Genomic DNA, 27,479 nt, shown 5'->3' with positions numbered 1-27,479 from the left:
AGTGCTCAAAAAGGCTGTTTCAGTCCTTTGGTCCAAACTTGATGTTTCATCAGAGCAATTTGAAAGTTCAATATAGCGTCACTCATAGTTTTCTTCTGAACGCATAGTTTTCTTCTGAAATTACATTTTAAACAACTTGGCGTGCAAATCTTTCACTTCTGGTGTTTCCTTGGTCCTCCATATCAAACACAGCAGTTTAAATGAAGGTATAAGTGCTGTAAACTTGTGTGAAAACAAACTGGAGCTAGGAAATCTCATCAAGCATGTCCTGTGAATGAAGTGCTTCCCAGCCACAGGATGACCTTTTTATCCATGACGATGTAGCAGCTGCTGATCGCTCGTCTGGTGGTTCCTGATGCACGGATATAATGTGATGCTCATCTAAGAACTCTTCAAGACTCCAGCATGACTAAGAAAAATGTTTAAAAACAAATTGCAATCAAATTCTATGATATATTTAAAAGAACATTTAAAGTAAATAAAACATTCAAGAAATCTAAACTCACCTTTTGAAAATCTTCATGATGATCCACAACTTGACTCTCCCAGCTGGTTGAGGTGACGATATGGAAAAGTAGAAAAAACACATATATCACTGTTGGAATCTCCAAAAACAATTAGGTTAACCACTATGACTAGAACTGGAAAAACAGGCAGCTGTCTGTCCAGAATCCTGAATTTAACACAACACTTGGAGCAAAATTTAGAGGAGTTTAAAATCTTTTATATCATTTAGTGATGCTGACCTCCCCAAAATATTGGCCACAGTGTAAAAAATATTCATAAACTTCATAAACAACACTTTTCTGTAAGCGTGTGCGTGCGTGCGTGTGTGCGCGCGTGCATGTTTCTTTACCAGATTCAACTTGTTAGGCCCTTTCAGGTCCAGTATTGACGCCACCTTTACTGGAGTCTAGCAGATGTTTCAGGTCCAAATATAATCTAAAATATTAGGATAAGCAGAAGAGGAAAAGTGCAAAGCAAAAAGCAAAACATTATTTAAGTAACAGTTCACCCACAATACAAAACTTATCACCTTCATGTCATTTGTTATTCTCTAATGCTCTAATACCCTCTCAGCTTATTGTGAAACAAATACAGAACTTTATCAAACATACCTTCATTATTATCACCACATATGACCAAGAAGGTGTGCTTGGTCATTTCACCAACTCTGGAAATACACCATCCGTCTCTAATCAGCCACCGTCACAGGGTCTTGTGTTATTGTATAGAGAACTGTGGCTGTTAAAAAACAACAACACATTAGTATCTAACACATATGCATAACCTTCAGATAAAAGAAGAGATGAACATCACAAAGTATGCCTCACACTTTTTCAGATATCTTTTGATTCAGATGTTGATTATTGATAATAAATCTACAAATCAAACCTGTATCATCATTAGGCTGCTCAAATATGAATCAGTTGATTAATTTTACAGACAGGTGGCTGTTTACAAAGCACTAAATTGTCTTTAATAAAAAGGAAATGTTGTGTACAGTACATGCTAAGTTTAGCCTATAGTTTTAAGCACAATATCATGCGGGAGAAAAAGCTTGACTAAGATGTTCCTGACTACAGAAATAGCCTAACTTACTAACGTCAGACATCCCGAGTTGGGAAAAGTAATTTTCGGGGGATACAGAGTTGATTTGCGGGAGGTAGCGGGAGAAATGAGTACCTAAAGAACAATGGGATGAGTTGCGCGCGACGTACCTAAAGAGCGGTGGGGGTGACTTGCGCGCGACGTACCTGAAGAGCTGGGAGGGATGCGGTGGAGAGGGGTGTGCAAAGTGTTTAATGACCGGGCGGGAGACGCGCGATTTCCGGGAGATTATCATTCATTTGCGGGCATCTACTTGGGCATCTGGGAGTCTCTGTGCATTTGCGGGATAACGTTAATGTTAGTCCCACAACTTCCGGGAGACTTCTGTAACCTTAAAAGTCTGAGAAAGTGCAAACGCGGTCATTAAAAGACATTAATGTTAACATTCCGACTTTAATGGTTGTCAATGCTTAATATAATTCAAGCGTACGTTATCACGCGAGTCTATCAACTAACGGTATATGGACGGCCACGAATGAACCAGTTTAAAAGGGCCGCGGTGTTTAAAACAACCAAATTAACGTACACGAATAACAAACAATCATATGTTTTAGTCAGGAAGCCTTTTACAAGTAAGCATATGTTCATTTACTCACCAGATATGTTTTAGAAACTCTCCAGAGCTTATGGAAACCGTCCTGTGTTGCCGTTAGCATCCGGGCAGAGTAGGCTAAGGTTAGGCTGCTCCGGTGATTCCCTCGCTAGTTTGCTTCGAATTAAAGGAGAAGTGTCGATTTTATTTTACAGATGGGTAACAACGCACAAAATGGCATTAAGCGTGACAGAAATGTGTTGAACATGTACATTTGATGTTTATGCACTATGTATGCGTGAGCATATATAAAAACATTCTTGAAAAGAAGTGAATAGTAACAGTTAAGCTAGATACACAAACGACCATGAATGAACCGCAGAAGATTAAAATTGTCACTCCATTCTAACAAGTTATTAACTTAACAATATGTTTACAACTGTATTTCCTTAGAGAAAGTCAGTAACCAACATTTAGGTAGTTTGACTCACCAGTTGCTGTTCTAAACCTCAGATGGAAAATGGCGTCTGGAAAATTCTTCAGTGACTGGGGCTGCATGAATTCCCGGATGTTGGAAATAACACCACCAAGTGTAGAAAAGATAACTCCTTGATTTCGCACTGAATAAAATCAATTCTAACTCTTATTATATTCATTTATCAAAATCTAACTCTTTAACGTCAACACTTTACTCTGAAATGCTTCAACACCGAGAATTTAACTCAGATGAATTTGCTGTGTATGGAGTGATAATTTCAATTGAAACTACACACAATAAGCAGTTATTTATAATTGTAATAAATATTTAACGCATTTTATTTATTATTTTTTAAAAACAATTATTCCTTGAACAGAATAATTTTCTTTAAAAAACGTGAAAAAACTGACCCAAAAAATTGACTGGTTTTATATATATATATATATATATATATATATATATATATATATATATATATATATATATATATATATACAGTATATATATATATATATATATATATAAGCATATAAGCAAGGAAATTTTCACTGTATGTCTGATAATATTTTTTTCTTCTGGAGAAAGTCTTATTTGTTTTATTTTAGCTAGAATAAAAGCAGTTTTTAATTTTTTAAACACCAGTTTAAGGTCAATATTATTAGCCCCTTTAAGCTATACATATTTTCGATAGTCTACAGAACAAACCATCGATTTACAATAAATTGCATAATTACCCTAACCTGCCTAGTTAACCTATTTAACCTAGTTAAGCCTTTAAATGTCACTTTAAGCTGATAGAAGTGTCTTGAAGAATATCTAGTCTAATATTATTTACTGTCATCATGGCAAAGATAAAATAAATCAGTTATTAGAGATGAGTTATTAAAACTATTATGTTTAAAAATGTGTTAAAAAAAAACTCTCAGAAATTGTGTAAAACACACACACACACAGTTGGGGTCTGCATGGAGCGGTGCGACCTGCGGGAATAAACGCAGTAGTGGTTTGTAACTCTAGTGTAATTTGAACTTGAGTGACGGGCTAACAATATAGCGTTCCCGAGTACCAAAGTTATTTCGAAACAGCATACCTGTGATTTCCTGATTCTTATTGTGCACCAGTACAGCCAGTGCTCGTGACTGTTACACATGCTGAAGGCATAGTCTAGTGCTTTCTGAACGTGCTTTTTATTCGCACAGTCTGTGCACACACAATGCAGTCTCATGGCAATTCGTAACTTTTTAATTTAGTGGCTAATTCGTATGAATTCGTACGATCTTATTCATACAGTTTAGTACGATTTGCTCATCACCCAATGACGGTTGGGGTTAGGGGTGGGGTAGGTGCCACACCTCCTTTTTAAAATCGTACATTTTTATACGACTGAACTCGTGCTAATTAGCCACTAAACTGACAAAATGTAAAATACTAACGTTTCCTTTTGAGATCAGGCTGGCACACAACATCTGCATAATGGTCCTCAAAGTGGGCTCTAGCAAGTAAAGTGAAGATGCGCCGTTCTTCAGCTTGCACTGGAAAACTGACATTTTGCCTACAATCCTTGCACAACCTACAGTTTTTGGTTGTACCCAATTTAAACGTGATATTTTGGAAAACAGAACTAAATTTAGCGATCGGGTGGAAAATTATTCTAAGCAGGCAGAGTGTGAACAAAGACCTAAACAGTCGGGTGCGGAATAAAACCTTGCAGGAAAGAGACAAAAAAATGAGTCCCGCACAGACCTCTAATTTGAAGGCACACCGAGACGTTTTTGCTTGCGTTTTCCGTCGACGTTTAACGCCTCGTGACTAAATAAAGGGCGTCAATGTGATCGTGTACACCAACGCGCAAAACGCCAGGCGCAAAAGCATCCTTTAAAAAAAAATAACGCCTCATGCTCTTTTTTTTGTTTTGACACGCAGCGTCAAAACCTTCTCCACCAATCAGATCGGCACTTTTGTTCACATGCACGGAGCTGCTGAAAGCACTTGGAGGCGCTCAAGCGCAATGAACGTGGAGCTGCTTATTGCTCTTGTGAAAACTAATCATTTCTTCATCGCTAGAGCTGGAGCTGCTGCTTGAACCATACATGCTTGTTCGAGTCACCAGTAACTTTATAAACAAGTGTGTGAACTTCCTCTCCTTCTCTTCTTTTGTGTTATAAGCGGGTGTCGGAAGCTTAAAGTTGTGCAGCGCCATCTAACGTCAAAAGAGTGAATTTGCATACTCTTCAAATTGACGCCAGTGAAAAGCGCTTGGGTTTGAATACGGAAAAACGCCTCGTAAAACGCTCACGATAAACGCAAACGAAAAGCGTCCCGGTGTGTAGGAGCCTTGAGGTGATGTAAAAAATTGTTGATCCATTACAAGCTTTGCATGTTTGTATCAGTTTTATATCATCTAAATGCAAATTTCGTCACTGTTTTGACATGTACTAGTTTATGGCCTGTTTCCACTGACTGGTACAGTACGGTACGGGTCACCCTGATCGGGCTTACGTTTCCACTACCAAAAGGGTACCAATGTTCACCAAAAATTGTTTATTTTATTTCACAGGACCTTAAAGATGGACATCAGTTATTCTTTCCATGTCACAATATTTATTTTTTATATATACTGTATATATGGCAAAAATTTATATCACATTTATAAAAAAACTAATAATTAAACTGTGCCCAAATAATGGCTTAGTCTAAGTTTATGGGCTGTCTGTGAAACCAGGCCTTTATATCACGACACTTTGTGGGGGTTTTCATACATTTTGCCCAGGGCCACAAAAACCCACGGACTGGCCTGAATGTGGGAAAGTAAATAAAACAGAAGAGCTTGTCTAAATAGCATAACAAATCAGACTGCAGAGTCAGTAAAAAGACATTTTGTGTAAATACAAAGAATAAATGAATGCATTTGAAAGAGTTTGTTTCTGAAGCAGTGGCCAAGACTTGATATTGATCAAGTGACCATACTCACAAAATACTATATAAACACGTAATGTTGCTCTGCGCACACCAAGATGTGGCATTATGAAAGGTACTTTTATTGCAGAAAGCTACAGACGTCTGTAATGTATTTAGCTAAGATTATTGTTATTTGTAAAGTTACTCTTAAAAACATCCCAAAAATGGCAGTTTTCTGTAGTTTGAGATTTTATTTGTCATTTTTCTCCATTTATTTATGCTTTTCAATTACATTATGGGACCTTAATCTTTCTTCCACAACTTTTAATCTCAAAACAGTGACTCTTATGAACATTTTTAATAGTTTAAAATGATATATTGTCTGGGTTGGTGTTACAAAAACCTTTTAATAAGCTGCCAGTACATATTCTGTTATTTTACAGACTTATTTCTCTAGATAGTTCTTATACATTATTTCAAATGTCCATAAAAGTCACTTTGTTAGACTGTAGAGTTGAATTTTCAACATTAAAAGTCAACAGAGAAAAGATAAAGGTCTCATAATGCAATTCACAATGGTAAATAAAAAAAAATCACTTGTGAATCACAAAATATGAAACTGCCTGATATCACATTTGGTGAAGTAATTGATATCGGTGTATTGAAAAAAAAGACTCCTTGAGGGGCTGATCTTTACCTTCCTCGTGATTCTCTAAAGGGATAGTTCACCTCAGAATGAAAATGTGCTGCTAATTTACAAGTCCTCGGGCCATCCAAAATGAAGATGACCTTTTTCGTGGTCAGTGCTGATTTATCGTCACTTTGACAGAAAATGAAATCATAAATCTGCAGGTTCTGACATGAGGCAATTTCCACACGGAAGTGAACATCCTGATGCCATATGAATGGCAGAAGCCTTGAAGTGGGTGGAAGAAAGGTCAAGTAGGGCAAGACCATTTGTAGGGTTATTCATAAAGAGATTTAGATGTTTAATCTTTTTTTTTACTATAGCCTTTACAAATGACACCGCTTCCCAAAATCCTGTTTAATTCGAAGTTTAGGGTTGTCCTTTGAAGACCTGATAAAGACCTTGTGGGTTGAAACATTCATTAATTTTCTTTTCAGCTTTGTCACTTTATTAATCTGGAGTCGACTTACCCAATTCACCTATACCACATGTCTTTGGACCGGAGGAAACCCACGCGAGCATGGGTAGAACATGCAAACTCCACACAGAAATGCCAACTGACCCAGGTAAGGCTTGAACCAATGACCTTCTTGGTGTCAGGTGACAGCACTAACTACTGCGTCACTGTGTCACCCCGGGTTGAAACATTGTCCAATTAAATTTTGAGAGCTAATAACAGTCTGAAAAAAAGCTTTTTCTATAGGGTTGTCTTTTTTCACATGCTAGATTATTGGATAAACTAACTCAATTCTAGCACTTGTACATTAAATACAAAGTATTTGTTTAGGCTATGTCATAGCAATTGATAACTTTTAGACCTAATTGCTAATTCATACCCAGCAGGCACACAACTTTGTAAAACGATAATATTTGGTTAGATTTAGGTTGTGATGTCAGGTGACCAAAATTCAATGTCTTACCAGCGTTCAAGGACATTGTTATTTTGATGTCCAATAATGACATTGATATTGAGTTGATTTTAGGTTGTGTTGAAAAGTGGCTAAAATCCTACCTTAAGCCAACATCTTAAACCAATGTCATATTGAGGTCAATTTATTCATCAGGTATGGCAACCAAAATCCAACGTCTAATAGACAATATAGTGCTAATGTCCACACATTGTCAAGCTGTAACATCATTAAGACATTAATATTTGGTTGTTTTCAGGTTGCGTCGGAAAGTGAATAAACTTCAACATCTGGCCAACATCGGACACCAACGTCGGTCTGACGTCAACCCGATTTTCATTTTCATTTAAAATGCAACATCCCACGATGTTGGGGTACAACGTCAATCTGTGCCTTCTGGGTAGTAATTTGTACAATCGTTTTTAAATTGTGCATTACATTGTAGATTTACGTTTTTAATTGTATGTATTAGCCACTTTTCTGACAATATGCAAGTTAGTTATATTTTCTCATGAGATTGGGATGGATTTATTATCTTTTTTAGGTCAAATTTATAATATAATATGCCGACTTTGGGTTGCATCTCTTATCTGATCAATAAGAACATGTATGTTTATGTAATATTGGCATATATTTTCAGCAAATGTAATGTATGCTCAGACTTTATGAATGAGTTTTATGCTTTCTTCATAGTTAGTTGTGGCTTTTAATTTCTATTTTCTATATCAGAAATGCACTACATAATTCATTCATGTTTATTCCTATAGCGCGTTTACAATGTATATTGTGTAAAAGCAGCTTAACGTAGAAGTTCTTGTAGATTGAAACTGTGTCAGTTCAGTTTTCAGAGTTGAAGTTCAGTTCAGTGTGGTTTATTTTCACTGCTGAAAGTCCAAACAATGAAGAGCAAATCCATCGGTGCGCAGCTCCACAAGTCTCAAACCATGCAAGCCAGTGGCGACAAACAACCTTCACCAATTGACGAAAGTGATGAAATAAGAAAAACATTGAAAGAAACCAGGCTCAGTTGGGAATGACCATTTCATCTTTGGCCAGACTTCCTCTGCAGAGCTGCAGTCTAGGCACCGGATGCTGGAGAACACTGGACGTCCATCATAGAGAACTGCAGGTGTGAGTAGGTTCAGGTTGACCCATGGGATCAATGCGAATTAATTAATAATTACTTAGACTTTGTCTTATACCTAGTTTAAACATGTAAAAATTCTTAAAATCAAGAAGCATTTTAAGACCAGTAAAAACATTGTTTTCTTTTCAGAAATATTAAGTCAAAATTAAGTAAAAAGGAAGTCAAATATTCTTATTTCCAACCAATATAAGATTATTTTGATTGTTTTAAGAAAGATTTCTCTTAATTTGAACCTAATATTCTTTAAAACGAAACAACAGTACTTGTGTACAACATGCATCTTGATTTAAGATTTTTTTGATTTTTATTTGGGCTAGAAACAAGACAAAAACATTTGGCCACCTGAATTCTTTCCCCTCTTTAGATTAACTCAATTGTGTGCGATTCATTGCTCACCAAGCAGATTGTGCCCCTTTTTATATGCCATAGTAAAAGTAATGAGATTTTGTGTTAAGAAGATAAAAAGCCTCAACCTTGAAAAGTGGGTATTGAAAGCGGAGCCAAGTAGGCCGTGGTGTTCAACCACATGGCAAAGCCTCTTTTAATTAATACACTCCAAGTTTAGAAAGTAAAACAAACAATTAAATGCAAATAACGGAGTTGCCCCAAAGACAAGACACACATTGTTCCTATGTTTCATTAGCAGTCACAGTACTTGATATAAACCCAAGAATGGAGACTTCCAATGCCTTGTGACCCAGTAAACAGCACTTTGAACAAGCCAAGGTACAGTCCTAAAGTTAAGGCTATTTCAAAATGTGTTTGTGCCTACGCATGGTGCATAGTCCTAAGAATAAAAAGTATGATTGGAATAATTATAATTAAACAGTATATCACATAATTTGGAAATACTTGAGCAAAGGCGAATGCAGTTCAATCAAACAGTGAACTGGTGTCATATAACGGCAAAATATGTAAGAGCTTGTCAAAATATCCAAAACACTACTAGAACAGTGTTAAATAATTTGCTGACTTAAATTATCCCAATTTTTTGGGAGAATGCAGCATAGCACACTTTTTAGTAAACTTTTTTTTCTACTGCAGGCGCACAGAGCGCAATGACTTTCAGTCTTAGGGTGCTTTCACACCTCTGAATCGATTCAGTTGTTCTGAAACAGAGATTACAATTGTTACATTGTTGCTCTTTGCTCTTGGAGCGGTTCGCTTTCACACTGCAAAGTTGCCTATTTGAGGACCGGGAGGGAGACCGGGAGGGACCGGGAGGGAGACGCGAGATTACCTGGAGATCATCACTTGTTTGCGGGCATCCGGAGAGTCGCGAAACTTCTCGCCCTACTCATAATTCTCTCTTCATATAGCCCAAAGCTTATTACATATCCATAAAACACTGTGATATAACCGCGCTCGTATCAGATCGCTGATTAAATGTTGAATGAGATGAGTTTTCAACAATACTAAATTGAAACTTTATTTTTTTACATGGTTTAATATTTTTTTGTTATTAAAATTGAAGTTACTGTTTCAAAGCTTACAGATAGATGGCTAATTTGTATGTCATTGACACTTTTGGCACTTTTTTGGAGTATTTTCATAAGTTTTGTTTTTTCCTGTAAATGATTCAATAAATACCGTACCGTGACATTCATATTGAGGTATTACCGTACCGTGAAATTCTGATACCGTTACATCCCTAGTGGATTATAATATAATAAACAGAGAGTTTATTATATTGTCAACTCTTTGTCAGGGACGTCATTTCTAATAATAAGCTTGAAAAGTTGTGTGTGTTGCTGACATCATAGGCGAGCGCCCTGAGGGCACTGTAGTCCGTTTATAGCCTAATGTTAGCTTTCAATTCTTGTGTTTGCATTTAAGAGCCAAAAGTGCTCAAAGTTGTATTTTGGTGTGAGAATTATCCGGCTGAACAAAACGTGTAAGTGTTACGAACTGTGTTTGAACACAGAGCTTATTATTGGCAATCTTCGAAAAGCCTATGGGAAAATCCTATAGGGATTCATGAGGGAACCAGTTTTATGCTAGCAGCCGATTAGCCTGCAAAGTGACGTCATAGTTCCTCCACTCTATTTCGAGTTATCTGTAGCTGTATGGTTCACAAATCATGAACATCACAATATTGTTAAAAAAACTCGCTTATTTTTGACTTTTTATTTATGAAAACAAGAAAATATTTTTTACTTTTCAACAAAATGTTGCTTTATTGAAGAACTTTTAGACATTTGGACTAGAAACAAGACAAAAATTATGATAAACATTATATAAAAAAAGCATTTTAACAACTTAACTCTAAACAAAGGCAGATTTCACTGCAAGTATACTCAAGTCAAGCCAAGTGTGTTTCACATTGGGCCACTGGCGTTGGTGTCAGCGTAGAGCGTTTCAAATCAATCACTTATGAGGTTTCTTTTTCAACTAAAATGCTGCCAGCGAGGGCAGCTGCCTATGTTGGCAGCAGACATTAAGGGGACTCGCTAGGTTTCGGTCGCCTTCCCATGGGCTTTGATATTCAAATGTTTCTTACACTACCAACAGTCCAATGCTTCGGGCATTAACAGAATTAGATGGAATTTAGCCTTGGCTGAAAAGAGATTCCTTGGCATTTCACAGCAAGCCATGCAGAACAAAGGGACAATGTTAGTTTTAATGTCAGGCCGAGAAAGAAACAGGGGAGAACCCTTCACCTCACATGGCCTGATAGTATCACGCCATCAGGAAAGGAAATAGTGAGTTAAATGGGTATTAGATGATGTGCTTAAATATAGGAGGCACACACACACAGAAGAATCCTTTTTTTAAAGGAAACTCAACAGTTGAAAGTCCTCTAGGGGGCCACTGTGATCTTGTCGCCATGAAATGGAAGTTACGATTGTCCTTTTTTGTGCTATCATGAACTACATTTGGGGCTAAACTTTCATTATTCATTCGTTTTCTTTTCGGCTTAGTCCCTTTATTTCTCAGGGGTCGCCACAGCGGAATGAACCGCCAACTTATCCAACATATGTCATAAGCAGCGGATGCCCTTCCAGCTGCAACCTATCACTGGGAAACACCCAAACACTCTCATTCACACGCATACACTACAGATATTTTACCTTCCCAAATAACCTAAAGCAGTGGTTCACAACCTTTTTTTTTTTTGCCTGAGACCTCCTTATTCCCCGGAAAATATTATCGCTCATATAACTTCGCATTAATGATGACAAAAAATGTTGTTTTTAAACAAACAGTAATGTTTATTACTGTATATATAGATGTTTATGCACAAATAATAGCCTAATGTTTCCCAGAGATGGGTTGCAGCTGGAAGGCCATCCGCTGTGTAAAACAAGTGCTGGATAAGTTGGTGGTTCATTCTGCTGTGGCGACCCTGGATTAATAAAGGGACTAAGCCGTATTCATGCAAAAATGAATAATTGAACAAATAATAGCCTAATATAAAATATAAAAGCAAAACATCAGTAGGCCATTTGTAACTGAAAAACATAGGGCCTTTGGCCTTTACATTGACTCTATTTGAAATTCAATAACAAAAATATCAGTATTTACACTGGTGTATAAGGGACAAAATAATATAGGCTATTACAATTTAATACTTGCATGTTATTTGTTATGCTCTATCAATTAGGGTGAGGATTGCTGTGAGGCGAATCAGTCAGACTCTGTTCTTTTTGTGGAGGACGGATTGCAAATTTGTCCATTTTTAGTCAGCTAGGGCAGTGGTCCTCAACCTGTTTATCACCACGCACTGGTCAACACTTAACAATTTTACTGCGAGGGGTTGGGGGTGTTTCATAGGTTGCAATGCGACCATCAACCGTTTTCTCAGAAAATGACAAACTGACAAAACATTGCTGTCACTCTCTGATACAAGTTTTATTTTTGGATAAAAGAACACATGACTGCAGTGTTTGTGTGTTCTGTATTTGTCTGAGAAAATGTCTTACCGAAATGTGAATATTCCATACAAGCTGAAGCTGATCGGTCAATTCTTGTCACGTGACTCGTGGTGCGCTCGCGGCCCGGGGTGTATTGGTGCGATCGTGTTACGCCACTTGAGCACGCAAGCTGCGCACCTCCATTGGAAACAACAAACTTGTGCAAATTCTAGAAATACGCGATATGCGAACGCCCACTAAAAGGCCGCCGTCATTTGCAATCTCCATTAGTTGATGTTCTTCCACAGCCATGGTGAATTAACCTGACATGTTGACAAGTGGGTGGCGGATCTATTCCTTGGCTGTTTGCCGGTCCTTTGTCCCTTAGCAAAAAAACTTTTTAAAGACGTCTGTTTCTTACTCATTTTGATGCTTGTGGGTTAAATTTGGGCACTCAAGTGACCAAGACGTAAGCGAGTGCAAACAAAAATCGTTCAGACTCTGAAATAATTAATGATTTCTTGTGCGGCCCGGTACTATTGGATCCACGGACCGGTGGTTGAGTACCACTGAGCAAGGGGATAAAATGAACTAAGGCAACATGATCATTCTCCTAATTGTCCACTTCTACGTTTTTTTTTTAAACATGATGCGACCCCCCACAAAGCTCGCTGAGGCTCACTCCTTGTGGGCCACGACCCCCCTGTTAGGAACCGCTGACCCAAAGCACATTTGTTTGGACCAACCCAAGCTCATTCTGGAAACTTAGCCCCTCGGACGTTTCAGGAGACCGCGATTTACGTGGCCGGAGGTACGTAAAGCCGCATTTAGTTTTTTTCGAGCGAACGCTGCGGGGCGGTGTGGCGCCACTCCACTCCTCCTCTTCGCGCTCGCCGGCCGACGGCTCGCCTCCGAGTGGAGGGCTTTCCCGATGCAACCAGTTTGTCGGCTTAGCTCACAGTATTGCGTCGGCGGAGGAGGAGCAAACGGCGCGCGCTCCCGAGAGGCGCCTGAGACACAAAAAAGCGCGCACAGCGGCCTCTCGCGGATCCGCAAAAACAAAAAACGCTCTAATACGTACCTTCCGGGACGTAAATCGCGGTCCGCAGAACTACGTTTCCACAATAAGCCCGGGTTGGTTTGGACTGTGGGGGAAACGGGAGCACCCGGAGGAAACCCGCACCAACATGGCAAGAACATGCAAACTCCACACAGAAATGCCAACTGTTTTGTGAGAAGTGCTTCTCATATGATATGTGAACGACCCGTACAGCTTTATTTTGAGATTACCTTGAGCAAGAATGACGGTACCCATTTGGTACCATTTTGGCAGTGGAAACACAAGCCTGATAAAGGTGACTCGTACCGACCCTTACCATACCGAACTGTACCACTCAGAGGAAACAGATCATGTGACTGAGAGAGCAGGTACTGAGCTGCCAGCGTCAGAGCAGGGCTCATTAATATTTATGACCATTCCAAATATGGTCGCACTCCTACTTATGATTCTAGAGTTCTACATATAAATCCATTCCTGGTGATTATCTTGAACTCACATATTTACAAAGTACACATCAGAGAACAGTTTAACATTGAATCAATCCAGTATTTGGCGCCTTCAAAGTCAAGCCGGAGTACTCCGAAAGTAGAAAAAGCCCATTGAAAAGCACTTTCTTAATCAACTTGAAGTTCCCAACCGCGGTAAGACTGAATGATCACATTCATATTGGGCACAATGAACATTCTTGGCCTCCTATGACACGGTGTGGGGTGGTGGGTGTTCGCGAGACTATGCCAGGGTCGCTCTCTCTCCTCTCTGAGACTGGGGTGTACGTGCCGATAGCAGCATCCCACCGCAGCCCCCCTCCGTCTCTCATTCGCCATCCTTTCTGAACAAGTGTTTGTATCCCACACATCGCCTCTCCCTGCCGCCAGCATCACCCCATAGTAACTGCCTGATGCCTTTGTTTGCAGCCTCTTGTTCGCTAACACCAAGCGAGCAGATGCACACATTGCTCTCTTTATCTTTGCCCAAGAAGGGGACGGAAAGCCAATGAGGGGGAAGAGAGAGGTTTGCGTTAATTGCATGCACGGTGCATCACCGGTCACATAAGGAGTCTGCGGCCACCCATTAAGTGGTGTTTGACAACATTCAGTGTTGTCGCTGACATACCTGAGCTCTGCCATCTGCATGTTTCTGCAGATAGTTTCATTTCCGCAGACAAATTAGAGCACAAGCATAGGCGTTTGCCACCCCCGACTCTGGCAGCAGCTTGTGTTCCTCTTTTCAGGCCAATACATAATTACCAGCAGAATGAATCAAATGGGAACGCTCTGGAAACCACGTCAGAATTATCATGCTGAGTGGCTTTGGAGGTTAAGCTGACTCTCGTCTGCATGGCCAGTACTTTGGAAGTACTCTCACGCAATCTGGCCACCGACGGTCACAGGCATTTGTGTGGTGGTGTGGTCCGTGCGTCACTGCTCCGGCCATATATGTGTGCTCGCGCACAATGCTTAAAAGGCATGACAATAGTTTATGAGGCTAGTTATAGTTTTATTGCTCAGAGATTATTCTTTTTATTGCTCTGGAGATCCGAGTTATGCTTTCAATGAAAATATTTAGGGTAAAAAAAATCTATTTAGACAATTGCTGGCATAGAGAATTGTAAAATGTGTGTAAATGACAATTTGGATCACTAGGTTTTGGGAAATTTGATTGCAAGCTTATCACAGTTACTGTATGTATGTGCGTTACTGGACATCTAGAATGACTGTATTGCACATCCTGACAAACAAAAGCAAGGTTGTTACATGGTTTTATAAATAAATAATGGATAGCAATGCATTTATTACATTTAAAAAACAATGTGTGAACAATATACAGTTGACCAGAAGTTTATATACACTCTAAAAAAAGAAACATTCTCATTTTTTTAAAAATGATGGTAAATCACACTAAACGTTTACTATTTTAGGTCTGTTAGGATTATCTAAAATGATTTACATTTGCTAAATGCCAGAATAATGACAGATTTGTTTTTTGAGAATGTTTTATTAATTTCTAGACAGTCAAAAGCTTACATACATTTCCTTGGTATTTTTTATCTTTGCATTTAAACTTTGGTCAAATGTTTTGGGTATCCTTTCACAAGCTTCTCACAATAGTTTGAAGGAATTTTGGCCCATTCCTCCTGACAGAATTGGTGTAACTGAGTCAGATTTGTTGGCTGTCTTGCTCGCACAAGCATTTTCAACTCTGCCCACAAATTTTCTATAGGATTGAGATCAGGGCTTTGTGATGGCCACTCCAAAACATTCACTCTGTTGTCCTTACAGCACATTTTAACTAATTTGGCAGTATGCTTAGGGTCATGGTCTGTTTGGAAGACCCATTTGTGGCCAGGTTTTAATTTCCTGGCTGATGTCTTGAGATGTTGCTTCAGTATTTCTACATAATGTTCTTTCTTCATGATGACATCTATGCTGTGAAGTGGACCAGTCCCTCCTGCAGCAAAACAGCCCCACAACATGATGCTGCCGTCCCCATACTTCACAGTTGGGATGTTGTTCCTAGGCTTGTGCGCTTTCCCCTTTGTCCTCCAAATGTAACACTGGTCATTATGGCCAAATAGTTCAATCTTACCTCAATCAGAGCTCAGGACATGTCTTCAAAAATGAGTCTTTTCCCAGTAATTTAGCAAATTGTAATCTGGCTTTGTTGTTGATTCTGGCTTGTTGATTTTCCCATGTTGTCACACAAGTAAGCAGTGTGTTTAAGCTTTTCCTTAAATACTATTCTACAGTTGTGCCTCACATTAACTCAAATGTTGTCAATTAGCCAATCAGAAACTTCCAAAACCTTGACACCATCATCTGAGCTTTTTCAGATGCATAATAATCTTATTGTATGTAAACTTGACTTTCAAGAAAAGTTATAACAATTTCTCAAAAAATATCTTTCTCATTATTCTGCTATTAAGCATAACAGAACAAATTTGATAATCCTAACTTACCTAAAAGAGAAAAAGTTTAGTCACATAACATCTGACTTTTGGGCAAGGCAGTGGTGCAGTAGGTAGTGCTGTCGATTCACAGCAAGAAGGTTGCTGGGTTGCTGGTTCGAACCTCGGCTCAGTTGGCGTTTCTGTGTGGAGTTTGCATGTTCTCCCTGCCTTCGCTTGGGTTTCCTCCGGGTGCTCCGGTTTCCCCCACAGTCCAAAGACATGCGGTACAGGTAAATTGGGCAAGCTAAATTGTCCGTAGTGTATGAGTGTGTGTGTGGATGTTTCCCAGAGATGGGTTGTGGCTGGAAGGGCATCCGCTGCGTAAAAACTTGCTGGATAAGTTGGCGGTTCATTCCGCTGTGGCGACCCCGGATTAATAAAGGGACTAAGCCGACAAGAAAATGAATGAAATCTGACTTTTTTTAAAATGGTTATGTGCCTTTTATACAGTGTATGACGTCATAGTGGTAACATCCACACAGTGTCAAGGTGTAACATGATTAGATGTTGATTTTTGGTTGAGTTTACGTTGGATGTTGGACATTGATGCCAGGTCTGACGTTGGGTTCTGATGTCAACCCGATTTTCATTTTCAAACAAAATCCAACGTCACGACGACGTTGAGGTACAACGCCAACTTGTTGTAATGTTGACATCCTGTGCCTGTAGGGTATTTTCTTTTACTTTGTGCATCAATGATTTCATTTCTCTAGCCAGTTCTGCTAAGGTTTGGAGCGAGAAAATGAGCGGGTCACTTGTAGCAAGAAAATGAACACAAAAGTAGACTATCGAAGTCTGTGTTCTGTTTATTACAGGTTCATGTTGCTGGCGAATCAAAGAATTATATCACATTTGGCAAATGATAACGTGTACGTGTGTGTATTGTTCTTGCAGTGTTGTTCACCCCCAGAAAAATAACAGATCAAAGAATCATTTTATAATCTCCACCAAAAAAAAAAAATATATGGCAGATCAAATAATCATTAATGACAAAGTGTACGTGCGTGTTTTGACCTTGCTGTGCTGTTTCACCACAGCAGAACACATATAACCCGGTTACAAGGCTGTTAGACTAATGTTACGAGCAGGCTATAGGCCTTTAATGAGGCGTGTGAAGCCCTTTGAAATCGTATCTGTTTTTGCACGCTCTGCCAGTAAATATTCTGCGTTCAGTCAGTGTAAAATGTTAGTTTTGGTCCTCTACTCTAGAGGACGGACGGGATATATTATGTAACTTAAATATCACATGATTGATGGACTAATTGAAACGAATGAAAAGCTTTCATCACCGAAGAGACATCATCTGGCTAATCCCCATCACACTATATGTGGATTTATTGAAGGCCGAGTGCTAAGCGGAAATGTAACGCTTGCCAGATGAAGCGGATCGTCGACTTCGCATCCATCTTAATGATAAACCCTATCATTTTTCTACATAAATACGTCCTTGAATGGACACCAGATGTACAATTTGCACGTGCATGCACAGAGCGATCCCTGCATGCTGTGTCTGAGGGAGTGCAGGAATAGTCAGGGTGGAGCTGATAGACATTCTTCAGTGTTTTTACGGCTGCTACGAGCAAACGAAGATGAATGCAAACAGCTGCTTCGTGTCTATTGTGTTTCAGATGACTCTCATCAATTTTTAGTGAATCCCAGAGCGCTGCCCTATTTAAATGCTTCACTTGAGAAGTTGGTCATGAATGGCCGGCTAAACTCTGAACCTCACCCTAACTAACCCTAACAAAAAAGTAAATATAGCTGCAAGCAACGATTGTAAGAGTCTGCGAAGACTGGAAATGTAGTTCTCAAATGTAATTCTCAATTCTCGCATACTAAAGGCTGATCTATACTTCTGAGTCAAGTGCACACGTATGCTCTGGCGCAGCCTCCGTTTGGTCACATAGCCCTTGCCATGGCTGATGCCGATGCTGACCTCTCAAAAAAATTAAGTACATGTTGCAATGACATGTGCAAACTCTGTGATTGGTCGGCTTGGTGGCTGTGACATATGTGGGTGGGGGACGGTCAAGTGCACCCATTGAAGTGAGTGTTTACAAGTGTGGAGTCCCATGAAGGAGCCATAGATGGAAACTGGTGTTTACCTTAATTAAAGTTTTTGCACGGTTGTGTAACCCCGCCGGTCCTACGCCACCCAACCCGCTTCGAGCTGGTATCAAACCGGCAACCTTCCGCATGGGAGTCGGATGCTCTACCAAGGAGGCTTAAGACCATAGCCTCTAGCGTCTGTCGCTAGAGCATCTTTAGAGGTCAGAGGAGTGAGGTTTACCTGCACAGCACCTACTAGCTGGCCTCCGTTACACACACGCCCCTAAACCTCACTCCCATCCGGGTCACGGCACCAATGTAACCCCGCCGGTCCTACACAACCCAACCCGCTCCGAGCTGGTATCGAACCGGCAACCTTCCGCATGGGAGTCAGTTGCTCTAACAAGGAGGCTAAAGACCATGTCCTCTAGCGTCTGTCGCTAGAGCACCTTTAGAGTCAGAGGAGTGAGGTTTACCTGCACAGCACCTACTAGCTGGCCTCCGTTACAGTTGCATGGTTAATAATACTTCTATGTAGTTGCTATGGAAGGTACCACTACTCCAAACACAGAAGCAAATAGTCAGAGTTTGAAGATTACCATAACAAACTTTAACTTGCATGGATAATTACAATAAAAATGACAATGTGAGCTAGCCAAATAAACATTTTGAATTTAGATTTCACATCGATTCTAATGCACTTGCAGAACTTTGTTGGGTGTATCCCCACACTCCCTCCAAAATGCAACACAGGCTTATTAGCCACGTTTCCACTATCGCGCCTAAAGCAAGCTAGCCAGGACCAATTGCGTATCCACTGTCACTTCCGAAGCCTGATCGGGCCAAAGCCGGGCTTACTCGAGGCCAGCGGCCAGCCTTTCTCAGCCTGCCGAATACCTTGGCAAAAAGAAAACGTACCTTCTGTGACTGTGTGAAAGATTTTGTCTTTCCACACCTGCAGGTGGCAGTATCTGTACTGTCATTCCAAAAAAATAGTAAACCGAAACTAATGCTGCACATAAACAAACTGTAAACAAAGCAGTTGAGGTATCTTGGTGTCAGGGGTGAGGTGTCTGAATAACACAGCTGAGAACCAAGTACGTAGCTGTACTATGCACTGGGTTCTGGGTGGCTGCTGCGATTGGATACTACGCCAAAGTCGGTGACCCAGGGGTATTACGGACTGTACCAAAAAGCTGAGGACCAGGGGGGTGAAATTTCAGTTTTCCAGGAGAAATAACAAAACGGGAGGGGGGCGGGAGATGGGTCTGAAATACAGGAGAATCTCGAGAAAAACTGGAGTGTTGGAAGGTATGGGATAGATGCTTAGTCCAAAACTTCACAATGGCCATCCATCGGGTTAGTGTATCCCAGCCTTTAGAACCATGAAGAAGGCAATATAAAAAGGCTGAAAAAAAAAAATCGGTCCTGGAGGGCCGGTTTCCTGCTGAGTTTAGCTCTAACTTGCCTCAACACACTTGCCAGGAAGTTTCTAGTAAAGGGCTGCTCAACTCTGTTACTGGAGATCGACCTTCCTGCAGAGTTCATCTCCAACCCTGATCAAACACACCTGAAACAATTAATTAGGACCTGGGCAGCTCTTTATAATCACAGGCAGGTGTGTTTGATGTGGGTTGGAACTGAAATCTGCAGGAAGGTAGATCTCAAGGAACAGGGTTGGTCACCCCTGTTCTAGTATATCTAGTAAGATCTTGAATAGCTGGTTCAGGTGTTTGATTAGGGTTGGAGCTAAACTCTCCAGAAAACCGGCCCTCCAGGACTGAGTTTGGACAACCCTGGAACAAAGGAAATTTGATTTCTCGATTCATAAGCCCTTTAATAATCCATTTTGCTTGTTCATAAATGTTGTTGTGTTTTTTCTCTACCCCTACTGTCAAACCCGAACATCCAAGCCTAAATCCAAAAATACATACAGTATCTTTTTTATCTTAATCCAAAGTATGTTACTAGCACTGCTTCAAATCGGTTGATTGAGACAATGTGCTGTCTTGTTTTGGAAGTGGCTTGGATTGCGGATTTTGTGAATATATATAAATTAATATTATCCTTCTTCTTGACCTACTCCAAACAGAACTGTTCTGCTTTTGCAGCTCAAGAGGAACACTTGTAGCCTCGAGGAGACAGATTGAAATATTATGATTACAGAAAAAAGAGAGCCGTGGAAAGGAAACCAAGAGTTAGCGGGTGGCTGAGAGACACTTCAGAGATTGAGCAATGGCTGTTTTAATGAGACCCCGAGGTGCAGTTGAGCAGGAGAGCAGCAGGGGGCAGTCTCATCGCAGACTCAATGACTACAGAAGATGGCGCAGCAAGGTCATTGCCAAACATAATCGTTTTTATTTAAGGGTTGCAAGACCCCTTTAAGGAACACATGATCTCTAAGTCTGGAGAACACGCCAAGACCCCAGCATTGAGGGTTGTGCCCGCTGGTGCCTCCCAACCTGACTCAACATTGTAATGTTTACAGTGCCTGACACAACTATGTGCATCATAATGGAAAACATATTGGACACATGACACCGGTTTAGAAGGCCAGCGATTTTTACGAGTTGCGAGAGGGGTATGGGTGTTTGGGAGAAGCTTTGCAGCTTGCTGAATGGATGGTGATTTACTGTTGGTGAGATGGTGAACTCAGCCTGGCTGGATGCCTTTCTCTCAGACAGGAAGCAGCTGGTTTTCTGGTGATCGCTCATTTTACTCCAAACTTAAGACCAAGATTATGGTTTGGTGTTTTTACCAAGAAGTCTCCATAATGGATTAGCATATTACATTTAGTCATTTAGCAAATGCTTTCGTCTAAAGCAACTTACAATTTACGAGGCATTCAGCGATTCAACAAGAAGAGGCGATACACACAAGAAGTGCTAATTATACAAAGCTCAGAGAATTTTATTGCTAGAGTAAGGAGGTATATTATCAATATATATATACATATTATCAAAACAGGTATATTATCAAAATACTTGGGTCACAATACAGTATTTTAAATATATGGCAAAATTCTTCGATTGTCAATCAATCAAACATTCATTTATTCATTTTCTTTCTGCTTAGTCCCTTTATTCTTCAGAGGTTGCCACAACCGAATAAACCGCCAACTTATCTAACATGTTTTTAAAGAATGGATGCCCTACCAGCTGCAACCCAGTACTAAGAAACCCCCACACACTCTCAAATTCACACACACTCATACAAATCTAGTTTATTCAATTCACCTAAAACGCATGTCTTTGAACCGTGGAGGTAACCGGAGTACCCAGAGGAAACTCACACCAACAAGGGGAGAACATGCAAACTCCACACAGAAATGGCAACTGACCCAGCTGGGACTTGAACCAGCAACCTTCTTGCTGTAAGGTGACAGTGATAACCACTTAACCACCATGTTGTGATTATCAATCACTTTAATGATAACAATAAACGCTGTATGGTCGTTTTTGCTAGCATTTAAGCACATGGTAAAGAAACTGATCACTTGACGCAGAAGTATAAACACGGCTTAACTCCCCACCTAATCCTAACAAAAGTGGAACTGTGTTTAGAACTACACCACGGCAGTGCACTCGACCCAGAAGCCACACAAAAATAATAAAATAAAAACAACGCAAAGCGCTGCTACCACCTAACCAGGGATACAATATATCCAATATACAATTGCACAGTTTTAAACCACAAGAACCTACCTTTTCAGAGCGGACTAGAACACCAAAGCCAACACTCCCAACAAATATTTTCACCCCCTGGCCTCTCTCCCACCTAATTACTTAAACAAATCAAGTTTAATGCAAGCCAAATCAAATCAATTTACATTGGACGAGCCTGCATATGTTACACCTGTAAACACCTGAAAGCGTTATTATTATTGGTAAACCAATACTATTCAAGTTCCTCTCACATCTCCATCTTGTGGTTTGTAAGTGCAATTGCTGATAAGTACAGCATCATAAAACTGTTGTCATGTCCCTACTGAAAAAAGAGCTTAAACCAGCCTAGGCTGGTTGGCTGGTTTTAGCTGGTCGACCAGGCTGGTTTTAGAGGGGTTTTGGGCATTTCCAGGCTGGTTCCCAGCCATTTCCAGCCTGGTCTTAGCTGGTCAGGCTGGGAGATGACCAGCTAAAACCAGCTTGACCAGCCAAGCCAGGCTGGGAGCCCAGGCAAAACCAGCTATGTCCAACTTAAACCAGGCTGGTCAAGCTGGTTTTAGCTGGATTTAGCTGGTCCTTTTCCAGTCTGACCAGCTAAGACCAGGCTGGTAACCAGCCTGGAAATGCCCAAAACCCCTCTAAAACCAGGCTGGTCAACCAGCTAAAACCAGCCAACCAGCCTAGGCTGGTTTAAGCTGGATTTTTCAGCAGGGGTGCATTAGTTGACTAACCGGTGTAGGCTTACACCTCGTTTAGTCTACCGAACAGATAAAATAGCTTGTTTTACTCTACAATATGCGCCACAAATATCATCACATGGCAAACCGACTGATGCTGGTGTTGGTCTTGGTTCTATATTAGTTCCATCTCACATTTAGCATTTGGCTAAGTCCACCTAGACCAGGGGTGTCCAAACTTGGTCCTGGAGAGCTGGTGTCCTGCATATTTTAGTTCCAACCCCGATTAGAAAGACCTGAACCAGCTAATCAAGCTCTAACTAGGTATATACTAGACTTCCAGGCAGGTGTGTTGGAGGAAGTTGGAGCTAAACTATGCAGGACATCAGACCATCAGGACCGAGTTTGGACACCCCTGATCTAGACTATGAAAACAACATGTGACAAGATTGCACTGTTCAGCTCATAGGGTTTGCTATATGCCCATGGTTCTGCTGGTGGTATGTGTACCAGGATGCTCATCCAAAGTTGCATGCATGATACTGTATGAGGCGAATCTGGCACCACAGCAGCAGAATCCATCTAGTTAAATGTCATAATGTAGATTTAGAGACACTATTTTAAGTCTAAAACGTACAGTGATGCTTTAATACACTAAACTTATGTAAATTGTACTATTGAAATATAATTGTTCCTTCATTTTGAAGGGTTATAGTCAAGATATTTGAGTATGTGAGTGTATTTGGTGATCGGTTTATGAAGTGATAAGGTATTATGCAGATCAAGTGTTTGCCAGTGCTGAAGTCATATCAACATTATTTTGCTTTGCATGAACAAGTGCTATTTCCGCATGCTTTTCTTTTCAGACTTCTGATTCATTTGCTGCTTTGGATAAAGGATTAACAGGTGGTGGTACAAAGTCAGCTGCGCTACAAGCTAGTGTGTTTATGACAGTGCATTAAACTAACATGATAAGGAAATACCAGTTTGTGACATTAAACAGCATATGAGATGTTTTGTGTAGCTAAAAGTTAATGGAAGTGAATGAGACCGGTTATCATGCAAAAAGCCGATGTTATGTGCTCCAGATTTTGCCCGGAAGCTTCAACTCTTTCCCAATGTCTGGTTTCTGGTTCCTGCATGTGTTTGTAGTGTGACAGCCTGTGACTTTATGTGGTAAAGTTAGCGAATCCCCCTCACTTTTTCTCTTTAGTTATTCAGATTTCGCTTGCTGTAGGTTTTGAGGCTTTTACAAGCATCAGATGCACAGCTGTTTGTCTGACGTAATGTGATAGGTGATTCGATCCCTTTTAAATGGAATCAGAAACACCCTTTGGATGCAGTTCGTGAAAATTGCCAGCTACAACATGTCTACAAGTAATCTGGCTTTTAAGTTAGGGATGAAGTACATCCAGGAGATTGTTATCACAGAATAAACGCGGACAGGCTTATCGGCTTGTGTTGTATAAGACTAAAGGGCTGCCAAAACAACCATCCTGGATGTACTTATCCTGCTCAGTACAAGGCTAGTTTCCATAAAACATAACAAATTGACAAAAAAGCATTCTTCTGAGCCCTAAGAGTTTATTAATTCTTTATCTAAATGCAAAGCTGGAAAAAGCGAAAGCAGCTGATGGAGTATACACTAACCTGCGCATTATTCACAATATAGAAAAAGCAAAGCTGGCAGAAATAAAAATGGCTGAATAATGCATATTGACTTCCAAATTTACTTTGACCTGTATTTCATTGCAGACAATATAAAAACAGAATTATTTCATGTGTTGTAAGGTCAACTTAATTTCATTTGTAAATATACACCCTTTACTAACATTCAGATCCGCAACACATTCCCAAAACAGTTGGGACAGGAGCAATTTAGGGCTAGTAATCAGGTAAATTGGTTAAGAAATGACTCTGAAGTGATGTGATTTAAAACAGGTGATGTCAACAGGTGATTTTAATTCTGATTTAATACAAAAGCAGCATCCAAGAAAGATCTAGTCCTTCAGGAGCAAAGATGGAGAGTCGCCATTTTGCCAAATATGTGAGAAAATTATTGAATTTAAAAACGATGTTCCTCAAAGAAAGAGAGGAAGACTATGGTTATCTCTGTGTAATAAACCTTGGAAAGTCGCATCTGACCAATCAGAATCAAGTATTCCAGATATTCATTCATTTTCCTTCGGCCTTGTTCCTTATTTATCAGGGGTCACCATAGTGGAATGAACCACCATGAATGTCCCTCAAAGAAAGAGAGGAAGACATTTGGATATTTAACCTTCAACAGTGCAGAACATCATTAAAAGATTTAAGGAATCTGAAGGAATTTCAGTGTGTAAAGAACAGGTTTGCAAGCTGGACTACCGTGATCTCTGATCCCTCATGCAGCACTGCATCAAGAATCATCATCTATAAATGATACCACCACATGTGCTCAGGACTACTTTGGCAAGCCTTTGTCAAGTACCACATTATGTAGTTACATCAATAAATGCCAGTTCAAGAGTTCACACTTAGCTGATGATTGATTATAAGCAAGTTTGGCATGCTGTCCCGGGAGAGAGCCCTGAGCTCGAAGGTTCTTGAGCCCTGGGCTCCCTCCCGTTTGGAGGAAGAGAGGGGAGCCTCGAGGTCAGGTAGATCTCGACAACTCCCCTTTTTATAATAGCTAAAGATTAAGATTGAAGGCTATTAAAAGATATGCTGCATTATTAGATTACCTGTATTGAAATTTAGATTTAACGATTAACTTGTTGTACATGATTTTGGAATTTGGGAGGAAACCGGAGAACCCGGGGAAAACCCATGCAAGCACGGGAAGAACATGCAAACTACACACAGAAACGACCACCGGCCTGTTAAGGAACTAGAACCGGTGACGTTCTTGCTGTGAGGCGACAGTGCTAGTCACTGAGCCACCGTGCTGCCCTATGGAGGGAAAGGTGAAAAGGTAGGGGTGGAAGGGGGGATTCTTCAAATCGAAGATGACTGTAGTGAGAAAACCCTGGCTCTTTATAGTGGTTAGGAATGGCCTGCATGGTGGATCAAGCATGCTAATGCAGAACCAGCCGTGTTCAATCATAATCACGTGCTCCTCTCGAAATTAGTTTATGAATGAACTTCACTTATAACTGTACTGTGCCAAAAGGAAGCCCTATGTTAACAGTGTCCAGAAGCAGCGTCTTCTTCTCATGGACCATCCCGCAGTGGAAACATGTACTGTGGTCAGATAAATCAGTATTTCAGGTATTTTTATGGGAGAAATGGACGCATGTGCGCCGGACCAAAAAGGAAAAGCATAATGCATACTGTTACCAGTAACAAGTCCAAAAGCCTGGATCATGGTATGGGGTTGTGTCAGTGTTTTTGGCAAAGGTAACATGTACTTCTGTGATGGTAACGTTAATGCTGAAAAGTACAGAGAGATTAATGAGCACAATATCCTGCCTTCTTTTCCAGGAACGTCCATGCAGATTTCAACAAGACAATGCAAAACCACATTCTGCACACATTACAAAGTCCTGCCTATGGAGGAAGAGGATACAGGTACTTGACTGGCCTGCCTGCAGTCCGTACTGTCGCCTACCTTAAGATTGTTTGCAGTTAGAATGGGACAAAATTACACCCGAAACACTTCATGACTTGATGTCTTCAGTCCCTAAACGTCTTTGAAGTGTTGTGAAAAGGAATGGCAACATTACAAAGTGGTAAATGCCTCAATAGTACTACTCATTATGAAATGTGTTGCAGAAACCAAAATTGGAATCGTTTTTTTGTTTATTTTAAATAATTCAAATCACGGAGAACACATTAAATAATGTTTGTTGTACTGTCTGCAATGAAATCCAAGTCAAAGTAAATGTACAAATCACTATTTCTTTTTTGTGTTTCCCATACTGTCCCAACCTTTTCTTGATTTGGGGTTGTACATATTAATCATTCACAAGATGTCGCCAAACAATCCAAAGCCATGGCATGACAGACAAGGAGATACACATGAATGTAGATTTAAATATATGTATGTGAACGTATTCACTGACAGTCAAGGTGATTCGAAGGTCCCGGATGAGCCTGCATTATTGCGCTAATGTTATCTCTGCATAATATACCTTGGAAAGTCGCATCTGACCAATCAGAATCAAGTATTCCAGATATTTATTCTTTTTCCTTCGGCTTTGTTCCTTATTTATCAGGGGTTTACCATAGTGGAATGAACCACCAACCATATACAACATATGTTTTACACAGCAGATGCCCTTCCAGTCGCAGCTCAGTACTGGGAAACACTCATACACTCTCACATTCACACACACACACTTATACACTACGGCCAAATAAGTCTATTCAATTCACCTACAGTTTAGCACATTTGTTTGGACTGTGCACCCAGAGGAAACCCACGCCAACACAGGGATGTGTTGAAAAATGCCAGCTGGTCCAGCTGGAACTCAAACCAGCGACTTTCTTGCTGTGAGGTGACAATGCTAACCACTGAGCCAACGTAGTATTTCAGACAGCCAAAATAAAGCCAACTATTTGGATTTCCCTGCGAAATATCGCCAGTCACAACTTTGTATGCCAATTTCAAATATCCGCAGCATTGCACACCACCCAAAGAGAGGCTTCATTGACTGTAAATCACAGTGGCATGTCTGCAGGGGGCTCGGATCACACTTCAAAGGCCTAGAGCCCCTCACTGTCCTCACACTTAGAGCGAAGGTATATCCCCCCACCTTCTTTCCATTGCCACAGGAGAGAGAAGAGACTATATGAAAGCAGGAGAGAGAGGATATATCCTGCTGGTTAGGGTTTGATGTGTAAGGAGCCATTGTGGAAAGTGCAGTGACCCCAGACACGGGCTGACGGGATGGGGAAGCCCGCATGAAAGTGTTTGAGTGATAGACATAACAGCTAAGAAGCCCGAGCCGGCAGGGCCTCTCAGCTCTCAGAGAACTTTAATAG

General features: G+C 40.4%; 1 long non-coding RNA gene across 1 annotated transcript in view; it reads right to left on the bottom strand.

Annotated features, from left to right (window-relative positions):
• Nucleotides 1-2,681, bottom strand: part of LOC147840109 (uncharacterized) — a 2,815-nt gene extending 134 nt beyond the window's left edge. Inside the window, exons 1-6 of the long non-coding RNA XR_015510826.1 lie at nucleotides 2,635-2,681; nucleotides 2,208-2,320; nucleotides 1,119-1,245; nucleotides 857-942; nucleotides 507-549; nucleotides 1-409 (exon numbers count right to left, since the gene is read on the bottom strand). The exon at nucleotides 1-409 is cut by the window's left edge and continues 134 nt beyond it. This is a non-coding gene — a long non-coding RNA (uncharacterized LOC147840109). The remainder of the gene's footprint in view (nucleotides 410-506; nucleotides 550-856; nucleotides 943-1,118; nucleotides 1,246-2,207; nucleotides 2,321-2,634) is intronic.
• Nucleotides 2,682-27,479: the final 24,798 nt, after the last annotated feature.

The sequence above is a fragment of the Danio rerio genome, chromosome 16, assembly GCF_052040795.2.
Source record: "Danio rerio strain M-AB ecotype USA chromosome 16, GRCz13ab, whole genome shotgun sequence".
Classification (NCBI taxonomy): domain Eukaryota; kingdom Metazoa; phylum Chordata; class Actinopteri; order Cypriniformes; family Danionidae; genus Danio; species Danio rerio.
The sequence above is the reverse complement of the archived record's forward strand: the minus strand, read 5'-3'. Positions and strand labels throughout refer to the sequence as shown.